This window comes from Scardinius erythrophthalmus (genome assembly GCF_964197995.2).
Source record: "Scardinius erythrophthalmus genome assembly, chromosome: 18".
NCBI classification, from domain to species: domain Eukaryota; kingdom Metazoa; phylum Chordata; class Actinopteri; order Cypriniformes; family Leuciscidae; genus Scardinius; species Scardinius erythrophthalmus.
This window is the reverse complement of record NC_138238.1, coordinates 26737221-26750092: the sequence shown is the minus strand read 5'-3', so window position 1 is coordinate 26750092 and position 12872 is coordinate 26737221. Positions and strand designations below refer to the sequence as shown.

Here is a 12872-nt window from a genome sequence, read left to right as displayed (position 1 = left end):
TGGTCAGTATTCCATTTGCCACACATACCTACCTTTTACCTTTGTTTTGCACTTCTCGGCCACCGTACAAAACACACCTGATGCACGTTTAGGGCCCTATGAAATCCTCTTTTTTTTTTTTTTTTTTTTTTACAGAATTCTGTTTTATTGTTTCCCAAAAATTTCTGTTTTAATTTTTCTGGATTCTCTTTTTTTTTTTTTTTTTTTTTTTTTTTTTTTTTTTTGACATCATTTTAATGGTTGAATAAAATTTAGTAATCAAAAAGCATGTTTAATTAATTGAAATCGTGAAATTTATACAATTATTAAACTTATCATAGGTGTGATTGTCAAAGGACAAAAAAGCAGGAAAATATACGGCACACCTACCATGACCCACCACCCCCCCACCACCACACACACACTGTGAAATAATTTATATACATTTAATGAAATGCAGTGCAAACGTCCTATATATTATATTTTATAACGTCCTATAATGATAGCCTAATGCCATGTTGGTAGATTGGCACCTGTAGAATTTCCTTTTGTTGAAAGCCCAGATAAAAGTAAAAAGCTATTATTTTGTGTAGATCCATGTCCGAGGCAGTTCGACTTAAGCGCATTTCTTTATACACACACACACATGCACGCCCGCAATGAATTGGAAACACTCGATCTGCGTCAGTGGACGCGCACCTATATGAATGCCTGTGCAGCAATGTGAAACAATGGCAAGCACACACGCAACTTCTACGGAAGACTGTATTCTCGTACTGTTTCGACTTTAATCTCGAAATGTTTTGACTTTAATCTCGAAATGCTAGATTTTCTTTTTCTTTTTTTACTGATTTCTTTTTCTTTTTTTTCATTGTGGTTCAGGGCTTCCGTAGGCTATTCTGATCATGCTATGACATTTTCTCGTTGTGCAGCTGGCTCTAGAGGCAGTATTTTCTAACCATGTCGGGGGAGTTTTACGCATATGCGTTTTAGAATAATATCACTTGCCAGGTCATGTAAGGGGTAGACTACAGAATTTATTATACTTGTCAAAACGAAAATAGGAACTCCACTATGTCTCTCTTTACATTTATTTTGTCCCGTTGTCGGCTTCAGCTAAGAAAAGAAATAGTTCGCCCCACTCGTCCAAAATTCTTAGCACACTTTAAATAACCTTCCTCAACGACTGCAGGGTCCGACGAGTCATCATCTCCAAACCATGCCGACAAATTGGAAATATAGAATTCATGTTGATTTGTCAAACCGTTCTCGAATACCGCACAAACTAATTTTACGTAGCGCTTGCAAAAACAGACATAAGGCTGTATCTCCGCAACGCTTTATCATATTCAGACCAAACTCGGTGTATGTCATCACAAGAGTGTCCGAGGGTACATGCTGTGTTTCGGCACAGCGCCACCTACTGGTCCGGAGATACAAAAATGGCTATTTTTGCTTAAACCTTCTGAACGGTTTGTCCAAAAATCATAAAAGTGATCTCGTTAGATTCAGGACGTCATGCTAAGTCTGATATCCAATTTTCAATTTTAACATAGTATCGCCATTATATCAGTGCAGATGTAGATGGACCAAAATAAAACCATTGAAATATCTTATCTTATAATTTAAGTAAATAAAGGAGCATTTCACCCATCGGAACATTGATCCTTATTGAAAGTGGGTCATATACAGTGAGGAAAATAAGTATTTGAACACCCTGCTATTTTGCAAGTTCTCCCACTTGGAAATCATTGAGGGGTATGAAATTGTCATCGTAGGTGCATGTCCACTGTGAGAGACATAATCTAAAAAAAAAAATCCAGAAATCACAATATATTATTTTTTAACTATTTATTTGTATGATACAGCTGCAAATAAGTATTTGAACACCTGTCTATCAGCTAGAATTCTGACCCTCAAAGACCTGTTAGTCTGCCTTTAAAATGTCCACCTCCACTCCATTTATTATCCTAAATTAGATGCACCTGTTTGAGGTCGTTAGCTGCATAAAGACACCTGTCCACCCCATACAATCAGTAAGAATCCAACTACTAACATGACCAAGACCAAAGAGCTGTCCAAAGACACTAGAGACAAAATTGTACACCTCCACAAGGCTGGAAAGGGCTACGGGGAAATTGCCAAGCAGCTTGGTGAAAAAAGGTCCACTGTTGGAGCAATCATTAGAAAATGGAAGAAGCTAAACATGACTGTCAATCTCCCTCGGACTGGGGCTCCATGCAAGATCTCACCTCGTGGGGTCTCAATTATCCTAAGAAAGGTGAGAAATCAGCCCAGAACTACACGGGAGGAGCTGGTCAATGACCTGAAAAGAGCTGGGACCACCGTTTCCAAGGTTACTGTTGGTAATACACTAAGACGTCATGGTTTAAAATCATGCATGGCACGGAAGGTTCCCCTGCTTAAACCAGCACATGTCAAGGCCCGTCTTAAGTTTGCCAATGACCATTTGGATGATCCAGAGGAGTCATGGGAGAAAGTCATGTGGTCAGATGAGACCAAAATATAACTTTTTGGTCATAATTCCACTAAACGTGTTTGGAGGAAGAAGAATGATGAGTACCATCCCAAGAACACCATCCCTACTGTGAAGCATGGGGGTGGTAGCATCATGCTTTGGGGGTGTTTTTCTGCACATGGGACAGGGCGACTGCACTGTATTAAGGAGAGGATGACCGGGGCCATGTATTGCGAGATTTTGGGGAACAACCTCCTTCCCTCAGTTAGAGCATTGAAGATGGGTCGAGGCTGGGTCTTCCAACATGACAATGACCCGAAGCACACAGCCAGGATAACCAAGGAGTGGCTCTGTAAGAAGCATATCAAGGTTCTGGCGTGGCCTAGCCAGTCTCCAGACCTAAACCCAATAGAGAATCTTTGGAGGGAGTTAAAACTCCGTGTTTCTCAGCGACAGCCCAGAAACCTGACTGATCTTGAGAAGATCTGTGTGGAGGAGTGGGCCAAAATCCCTCTTGCAGTGTGTGCAAACCTGGTGAAAAACTACAGGAAACGTTTGACCTCTGTAATTGCAAACAAAGGCTACTGTACCAAATATTAACATTGATTTTCTCAGGTGTTCAAATACTTATTTGCAGCTGTATCATACAAATAAATAGTTAAAAAATCATACATTGTGATTTCTGGATTTTTTTTTTTTTTACATTATGTCTCTCACAGTGGACATGCACCTACGATGACAATTTCAGACCCCTCCATGATTTCTAAGTGGGAGAACTTGCAAAATAGCAGGGTGTTCAAATACTTATTTTCCTCACTGTATGTAGTCAAAATGTAAAATAAATTTCGAATTTGGTGTCGTCTTGACCGAGGAAAGACAAAGTAACTTCAGGACGCATTTGTATGAAAGACAACAACTCCCACAATGCACCACATTGCACAGCTCTGCAAGCCACTCCCACTAATCCAGAACAGCGCATATGAGATATCCGCCTATCCAAGAAATCACTCTTCCGTCTACAAGGCTAGCTACAACCAGAACTTGAAATTAATTTCACACAAAATGTCTAGTTAGTTGGCAAACTCATTAGTGAATTACTCCTCGTTTGTATTTCTTTCAGAAATGGTGAAATATTGCATGGTATCGGGATGTTCAGTCAGAACATATGCGGTGCGAAACTAGGATGGTTCACAGCACAAACGTCCGTGTCCTCGCCTGATTCAGAGATTTCGTCCAGGAGAAATTGGCATAGTTGAAATTCTTTGCAGCAGACGGACTCTATCTCTGTGTCCATAGGCGCACAGTGAGAGCACAAGCACCACCAGTCCGCCCCAGCTTGAGCCAGTCAGGGCTCCTCGTCCGCGACAGGCAGGTCTTCTGCAGGGCTCCAGACTAACTTTTTGCCTTGGTTGCTTTAACGAGGAGCAGTGGGTCCGACATTGTAGGATGAGCAAGCCAACCTTTGATATGTTGCATCAACTTTGTCCACATTCCTCTCCTACGATGTTTCGTCGGGCCATCCGTCCCTTTGCAGATGCGCGTCGGGGTTGCTCTCGTCATTAAACCGCGGAGACGTAGCCTAATGCCTCAGAAAATCCGATCTGCCTGTTTACATGACAGTCGCATTGGCACATATCTGATTTATTTCCACATATGAACGAGGCCTGAAACTAGGGATGGGCATTTTTCAAAAATATTGCATTCGAATATTCGGCTCATAAAAATCTAATATTCGTTTATTTAAATAACATATAACATATTTTTTTAAGTTAATATTTTTTTTTAGTTTTTGTCACCATTTCTGAACAAGCTTACGATTAGGCAATATACACAACAAGCTTACAATATATGTTAAAGTTTTCTTTTAGTTGAAAACATTAAAGATGAACTGAACTGAAAAAAATCAACATTGATAACGTGTTGTTTATGACAATTAAAAGTAAATTACAAAAAAAATGTTTTTTAAATATCAATATAGCTTTTTTTTTTAAGCAACACAAAAATTGCGTTTGTTAGTATTAGAACGCTGGCAATTCTGATGACATCACTGGCATGGTAGAACCTGCGAAGGTATATAGGCAGCTGCAACTGCAGGTCCTATACACACGAAAATGAGTCATTTTAGTAACGCGTTTGAGCCTGTGAGGGACAGGCCAGTAGTACCTGACTACCACCACAAGGAGGACGAGCAGTTTCAGGCTCCACCTACAGTACAGGATCGTTTGGGGGGAAGTGACTGGTGTGGGTGCGGGCGCTGCCGGAGCATGGACAGTGCACCGGAATCAATCTGTTGCAGAGAGGACAACCTGGAACATTTATTTTTGAAATGCGATATGGAATTAGACCATATCGCATATATCGATATAGTTCAAATTTGTGATCCTTGCTCCCCGCGCCCTCGCTCCTCCTTTTTCACTCTGCGTGCGTGTTTAGAGCATGTTATGTTATGAGAGGCGAATCATGACCAGGGTTTTTCCTGCATAGAGAATTATGAGGCGGCCGCCTCCGTCAAATTTCGTGCCGCCTCCGGCTCTCGACAAAACTCGGACAGACACTCATGGTCAGATACACTTTTTCCACCGTGACGGTTCTGTTGCGGTTACCGCTTGTGTCCATTCTCAAACCGTATAGTCCTGCTGCTGCGCGCGGATAAGTAATAAAAACATTCCATTCCAATTAATCGAGGGTGGATGACAGATAAATAATTTTGTGTTGAGTTTAATAAAGACACGGAACTCGGTAAAACGCAATGAACGTGCGTCACTTTACTTTCGTTTTCAACAACGTAATTCTCTTCATGGAAAACCAATCAAGGATCAGGAGGACTCGATAACGCTTGTCTGGGACCTATACTTTGTCCGGGACACGTGTGTTTTTCTTTCTTTCTTTTTTGAAGGGAAAAGTGAGAGAGAATTGTAGCCCATCCGGACAAATGCCCTGATTAAAAAAAAAAATAATATAAAAATATTCCGAATCACCGAAAACGTGAGGATGATTCTGTTTTATTTAAATTAATGTAAGTGGCGATTGATAGCCTATAGTTGATAATATAGGCCTACCTAATGTACTGACGGTAACAAAGTTGCGCTGTTGAGGCTCGTGCTGTTATTTATAACATATTATATTTAACAAACAATATATAGCCTAGGCTACACACGATCAGAGTGATGTTTTCCTGAATGCCATCAAGACTGAAACCGAGACTGATTTCATAACAGTTCAATAAACAAATAGTTAAAATTAAGTCACTTACATTTGAGACGCAATGACTGTTTTTGTTCTGTTTCTGCAGCGAAAATAGTTCCAAACAAAGATCACAGCAGAACCGTAACGTATCTCACAGCAACACTCAGCCGTGTTTCATTACTGAATGATTCAGCGTTTTGAACGAATCGATTGAGTCAAAGATTCAATTACCTATTCATAAACTGCCTCATTCGGAATTCGGAAGCCTTTTGAACGAATCGTTTGAATGAATGACTCAATGACTCGCTCATTAAGATGGTCGCCTGCCGCCTCCTACTGGCGGTTTAGTTTCATAAAGTATAATTCTTTTCAACATTCCTTATTTGTATATTTAAAAATATTTAAAATAATCTAATTTAATACAGTTATAATTTTTCAATGTGAATTATTTAATTTGATTGGAAACAGCCTAATGTCTTATTTTAATTGAATATATTGATCAAATTTAAGAATTTGAAATGAAAGATGGAGCAAACATTTAATAAAATAAAACCTTATAAAGGTACAAAAAATTATTCTGTTTTCAAACAGCGATGTAATGAAACATTGACAATTTAAGTTTGAATGGAGTAAAGCCTCTGTTAAGGCTATTAAGGAAATGTAATTTTGCCAAAAGAAGAACTTAATTCTTAAATTCTTAAATTGTTCATTTTTAATTAGCCAACTTCAGTGTGATATGTTACCATATTATCATGCTTAACACTGAGAATTTGAATAATTGTAATGTGATCAGATGCAGATATCTAAATCAAAGAATATGGGCGGTTTGCGGGTGGATTTTTTTATTTTTAACAGTGGATTTGGGTGACTCAAAGTGCACCAGATTAATGAATTTATCTTTAAAATGTACAAAAAATTCTTGCCCCCGGACCCCCCTAGAGGTACCAACCTCCACCCACAAAAATAATGCCGAAAACACATTAGGCTATATGATGATCTATGAAAAATAATATTTAATTACCTTATTATTAAAATACATTATTAGGATTTTACCACCTCCGCCTCATTTTGAGCCAGGAAAAACCTGACTACTTCAGAAAACCCAGCACAATAGGGACTACCAGGCAGTTACATAAGTGTATGCTGAAATAAAGTCTTTCACCTCAGAAAAACGGACTTTCTTGTCCTGTCAGCCGTTATACTGTTCTCGTAGCGCACACTCAATTGCACGCGCAAATGCAGCGGCGCGCGCTGTATCGCCTCACTGATCCAAGTGCAAAAGAAACTACGAGCATGCAACGCCGTTGTAAATTACACGAAATAAAAGTAATGCAGGTATGATACAGATTGTATTTGCAATGTACATAGTCAATTATTAATGGAGCAATATTGGTTCATGGTGTTATAAGAGGTAAATGTGGTAGGAGGTTGGAGGGCTGTAGCCTGTCTCTCATTTATTGTTTACAAGCACATTATGCATTTTAGTAAATAGAGACTGCATATATGTCGTGTGCATTTAGAGAAAAATACTAAAACATGTTTGAGGTACTGTGCTTTTTAGAAAGTCGAGGGCGATAAATGGCAAATGTGATTGGACGAATTCATCCAATGGGATCGCTTGTTAAGTTAGCTGCACGCAAAATGTTAAAATCAATATACTGCACGGCAGGTTACTGCACAGATACCTCTTACTATGGACCTAGCAGCTAACGTTAGTTCTGCGAGTTGAACTCCCTGCATCAACAATGTTTCCTGACACGATGAACATCAGCTAGCTTCAGGGTGAGTAGAGAGGGACATTGGATTCTGTTTACAGACCTGCTGCGGTTTAGTTAGCTGCTAGTAAACACATTATTATCGATCTGTGATATCGTCGGAGTCATGATTTATTTATACAGTTTATATGGTCGGAGTGGTGCCTAGCTTGTGGAGTTTGACAAAAGTGCTTCCAACGTGTTTAGCTGCTAGCCCTTTACTTAGGTTGGATCGTTTGATATCTAGCTTGGTTTTGTGACTCAATTTCAATGAATGCCGAGTGTGTCAGTCTCAGTTTTGTTGAACACTATAAAGCCTGGTTTCCTTGTCAAGGTAGCCAGTGAAAATGTATCGCAACCCCAGCTGCCTAGCCCTATACCATTCATTACTACAGCCAGGGGCAATACAGTATGAACCCCCCTAGACCTGCTGGTTTCTGTTTCCTCAGCCATGTCAGCTAGCCTCAGACTATGTACATGCTATGGCTGCTCCGCTTGTGTTGGTTAGCAACAGAGTAGCTTACCATGCCAGTGACGTAGTGGAATGCTGAAATCCAACATGGCGGCGCAACGTGTAACAACAACAACATTTTTAACATAGCATTTTATCCCTTTTAACAAATTCTGCCATTTTAATAATTGTACCAATGAGAATAAATAAAATACATCTGTTATATCACCTTTACTCAAATTTTCAGTTCAGTTCATCTTTAAACAGTTGGCCTATGTGTAAACAAAATATAAAGAACAAAAGGATTTAAGCTCAAGCAGCGCGAACGGAAAAGAACGCCTAATAAAGCAGACTGAGCCAGTTATTGTACAAAACTTACACATACACTCGAGTCAGCATATGATATCGTGTTTTTATTGTTTCACGTTTATGTTGAGAAAAACAATATACACATGCAGGGGCGCCGCTAGTAATTTATGCTCGAGTGAGAACGCGCTGCGCTGACAGACCACAGCTCCACAGCGCCTGTTAGCTTAGCTTACAAACAAGATGGAGGATATTGCTTTTAGTTTCAGAAAGTTAAGTCCCACCCACTGATCTGTAATAGGTCTGTAACGTGAGTGGGTCCCACCCCCTGGGAAAGATGAGGAACAAGTGTTTGTAGTCTCAACCCCTCTACAAAGATATGAGACTTCCTGCTTAGAATGACGCGAAATGACGATTTTTGCGTCATTGAAAGCAGGAAATGCAACACTGAAATCCTTATTTCTCCCGTCTCAGGGGAAAATGAGGGAATAGTGCACGACCATTCAAAAATATGACTGGGTTTCTAACGATACAAGGCTTGATGCAAATGGGTGAAGTGTCCTTATAAGTATTGTGATACTTGGTGCCACAGTGACACTCTTGTCCCAAAAAGTATTGCTATATCACGATACTCAATATGTTGTCCCAAGGCGAGTCATTTTTTCCGGTTGCACCTACACAAAATTTGAGGGTTCCCCCAACTGCCAAATCCCACTTCAACCACTGGTTATACACACAAGTCTTTAGAGGGGTTCTTACTTTTAGACTAGACGGCTACAAAACTAAACAGTTTAAATTACTCAAATTAGTCCATGCGCACATCCCTAAATTTTATATATTTTTCTTATTTGACATCCAGATTGTATGTCAGGAAGGATTCAGGAAGGAAATTAGGTAGGATTCCTCTACATGTGACCTGCATCTGGATCAAAGTTTGTGGTAATAGCATAAAGTAATCAAAAGTTAAAGCCTAGCAATTGGAGCCAAGGTGGCTTTTTTGTTTAAGTCAAGTCAAGTATATTTGTATAGCGCTTTTCACAATACAGATTGTATCAAAGCAGCTTCACAGTATTAAATTAAAATAATACAACAAGGTTTGTTTCTAGTGGAATTTATTGATTGATAAAATAAAATTAAATATCCCTAAAAAATATCCCCAACTGAGCAAGCCAAAGGCAACAGTGGCAAGGAACCGAAAAACTCCAAGTGACCTAATGGTGTCCTAAAACTCCATCAGGTGACCTAATGGAGGAAAAAAAAAAAACTTGGGAGAACCCAGGCTCAGTCGGGGGCCAGTTCTCCTCTGGCATTTATGAACTAGAGGCCGGATTGTAGTTTGAACTGTAAGATTAAAAATATTATATGAATGCCTGGCCGAAAAGATGCGTCTTTAATCTAGTTTTAAACTGGGAGAGCGAGTCTGAGCAACGAACAGTATCAGGAAGGCTATTCCAGAGTTTTGGAGCTAAATGTGAAAATGATCTCCCTCCTTTGGTTGATCTGGATATCCTAGGTATGACCAAAAGCCTCGAATTTATTGATCTTAAAGAGCGCGATGAATTATAGAGCGATAGAAGATCCGTTAAATAGACTGGAGCTAAGCCGTTTAGGGCTTTATAAGTCAGTAGCAATACCTTGTAAATAATACGGAACTTTATAGGTAACCAATGCAGTGATGATAAAATCGGTGTTATATGATCATATTTTCTTGATCTAGTAAGAACTCTAGCGGCTGCATTTTGGACTAACTGTAGCTTGTTTATTGAGGATGCAGGACAACCAGCTAATAAAGCATTACAGTAATCTAGTCTCGAGGTCATAAATGCATGAACTAGCTTTTCTGCATCAGAAACTGATAGGATATTACGTAGCTTAGCAATGTTTCTAAGGTAGAAAAAGGCTGTTTTTGTAACATATGAAATATGATTTTCAAAAGACAGGTTACAGTCGAGTATAACACCCAGGTCTTTTACTGTAGAGGATAAAGTAACAGGACATCCTACGATGTTAAAGTTGTATTGTAAGAGGTTTTGTGGGTGGTTTTTTGAACCGATAAGTATTACCTCTGTCTTGTCTGGATTTAATAAAAGAAAATTACGCGTCATCCAATCTTTTATATCTTTAACACACTCTGTCAATTTGGATAATTTAGCGTTTTCATCCGGCTGTGATGAAATATAGATTTGTGTGTCATCAGCATAACAATGGAAACTAATTCCATGTTTCCTTATAATATTTCCAGGTGGCATCATATATATTGAGAATAATAGAGGGCCCAACACAGATCCCTGTGGCACTCCATAGTTTACTGAAGTTATGATCGATTTTTCTCCATTCAAATAGACAAAATGGTAGCGGTCTGATAAGTATGATCTGAACCAGCTTAATGCTTGTCCTTGAACACCAGTATAATTTTGTAGTCGATCTAAGAGTATTGTATGATCTATAGTATCGAACGCAGCACTAAGATCAAGTAAAACTAGTATTGAGATACAGCCTTGGTCAGAAGCTAAAAGTAAATCATTTGTGATTTTAACGAGCGCAGTTTCAGTGCTATGGTGCGGCCTGAATCCAGACTGAAACTTTTCATAGATGTCATTTTCTTGCAAGAAAGAGCCCAGTTGAGCGGACACAACTTTTTCTAGTATTTTAGACATAAATGGAAGATTTGAAATGGGTCTATAATTTGCTAGATTATTATGATCTAATTGTGGTTTCTTAATGAGAGGTTTTATAACTGCCAGTTTAAATGTTCTTGGAACATGACCTAAAGATAAAGACGAGTTAATAATATTGAGGAGAGGCTCTTCCACTACAGGTAACACTTCTTTCAATAGTTTAGTTGGTATAGGATCTAATAAACATGTTGTTGTTTTAGATGAAATGATAAGTTTATTTAACTCTTTTTGTTCTATAGTTGTAAAGCACTGTAATTGTTCTTGCGGGGTGATAATTGAGGCTGAATAATAAGGCCCGATTGAAGATTGAACGTTTACAATTGTGGTTCTGATGTTTTCTATTTTCTCAGTGAAGAAGTTCATGAAATCATTACTACTAAACTGTAACGGGATATTTTGTTCGGGTGATGTCTGTTTATTTGTTAGTCTAGCCACGGTGTTAAATAAAAACCTTGGATTATTTTGGTTATTTTCTATTAGTTTGCGGAGGTGCTCAGCCCTGGCCGCTTTTAGGCCAGGGCTGAAACACGCGTAGTATTGTCGTACCATGGTGCTTTAATTTTCTCTCTGACCTTTTTTAATCTAATGGGTGCAACAATATCCAGTGTTCCAGAGAGAATGGTGCTCACAGTGGCGGATTTAGCAAATCGGGGGCCCTCCCCATCCAATTTTTAAAAGAGAATGAATAAAATATGTACAGACTGAATGGTGGATAGGCAAGTAAAGCTACCTGCGTGAAGTTGGCCCCCCACCCAACGCAAAACGTCGTCAAACTATGTTCAATCGTTTGTGCTCCGTTTGTGCTGTAAAAATTTTCGTTTGTGCTGTTTCGGTTTTTTAGATATTAAAAGAATATTTTTAGGTCATTCTGAGGTCACTTAGCCCCCCCACATGTTCCAAATTCACCCAAAATAGTCTCGTTTGTTTGTGCTGGTTTGTGCCGGTAAAATTTTCGTTTGTGCTGCTTCGGGTTTTAAAATATCAGAAATTGAATTATAGATGATGACGTCACCAGCCCCCCCACATGCTCCAAATTCACCCAAAATAGACGCAATCGTTTGTGCTCCGTTTGTGCTGGTTTGTGCTGTAAAAAGTTTCGTTTGTGCTGCTTCGGTTTTTTAGATATTAAAATAATATTAGGTGGTCATTCTGAGGTCACTCAGCCCCCCACATGCTCCAAATTCACCCAAAATAGTCTTGTTCGTTTGTGCTTCGTTTGTGCTGGTTTGTGCTGTAAAAAGTTTCGTTTGTGCTGCTTCGGTTTTTTAGATATTAAAGGGGTGGTTCGGGATTTTTGACATCGGACCTCATTTTTAAGTCAGCCTGGTTGTTATTCATCAGTGGAGACATTTTTTTAAAAAAATTATCCAGTCCTTATATTTGGATAGTTAGCCGATGCTAGGCTAGCGTGAGTCAAGGGTAGATGTTAGCCAGCCATTAAAAACCGTTTTACCCACTCCACAGTGCACCAAACGCAAATCAATTATAACACTAGACTATCGATGCAAATGTACGTTGAGAGAATAATGTTAGAAATCAAACTTACCTTTCATAACATTGCATTAGTTATAATTTGTTCCCTGTAATCAAGCCTTGTCTACAGCAGCAGCGGAGTGATATTGATTACCTAGGCAACCGAGTGAGCCGGTACACACATGTACTGCACACGCTGTAGTGCGCTTCTTTTCTGTGTTTACTTTTTGCCGCATTACTAACTGGAGCAAAGTAAAATTCCGCAGCTGCTGAGAAACTAGTTCCTTTGGGATCATTGGATGAAAGGTAAGTTTGATTTCTAACATTATTCTCTCAACGTACATTTGCATCGATAGTCTAGTGTTATAATTGATTTGCGTTTGGTGCACTGTGGAGTGGGTAAAACGGTTTTTAATGGCTGGCTAACATCTACCCTTGACTCGCGCTAGCCTAGCATCGGCTAACTATCCAAATATAAGGACTGGATAATTTTTTTTAAAAAATGTCTCCACTGATGAATAACAACCAGGCTGACTTAAAAATGAGGTCCGATGTCAAAAATCCCG

At 39.2% G+C, this 12872-nt stretch overlaps 1 protein-coding gene across 2 annotated transcripts in view; it reads left to right on the top strand.

Moving 5' to 3' along the window:
* LOC308706595 (large ribosomal subunit protein eL19-like) overlaps window positions 1-12872 on the top strand; it is a 51103-nt gene that overhangs the window by 8474 nt on the left and 29757 nt on the right. The window lies entirely within an intron of this gene.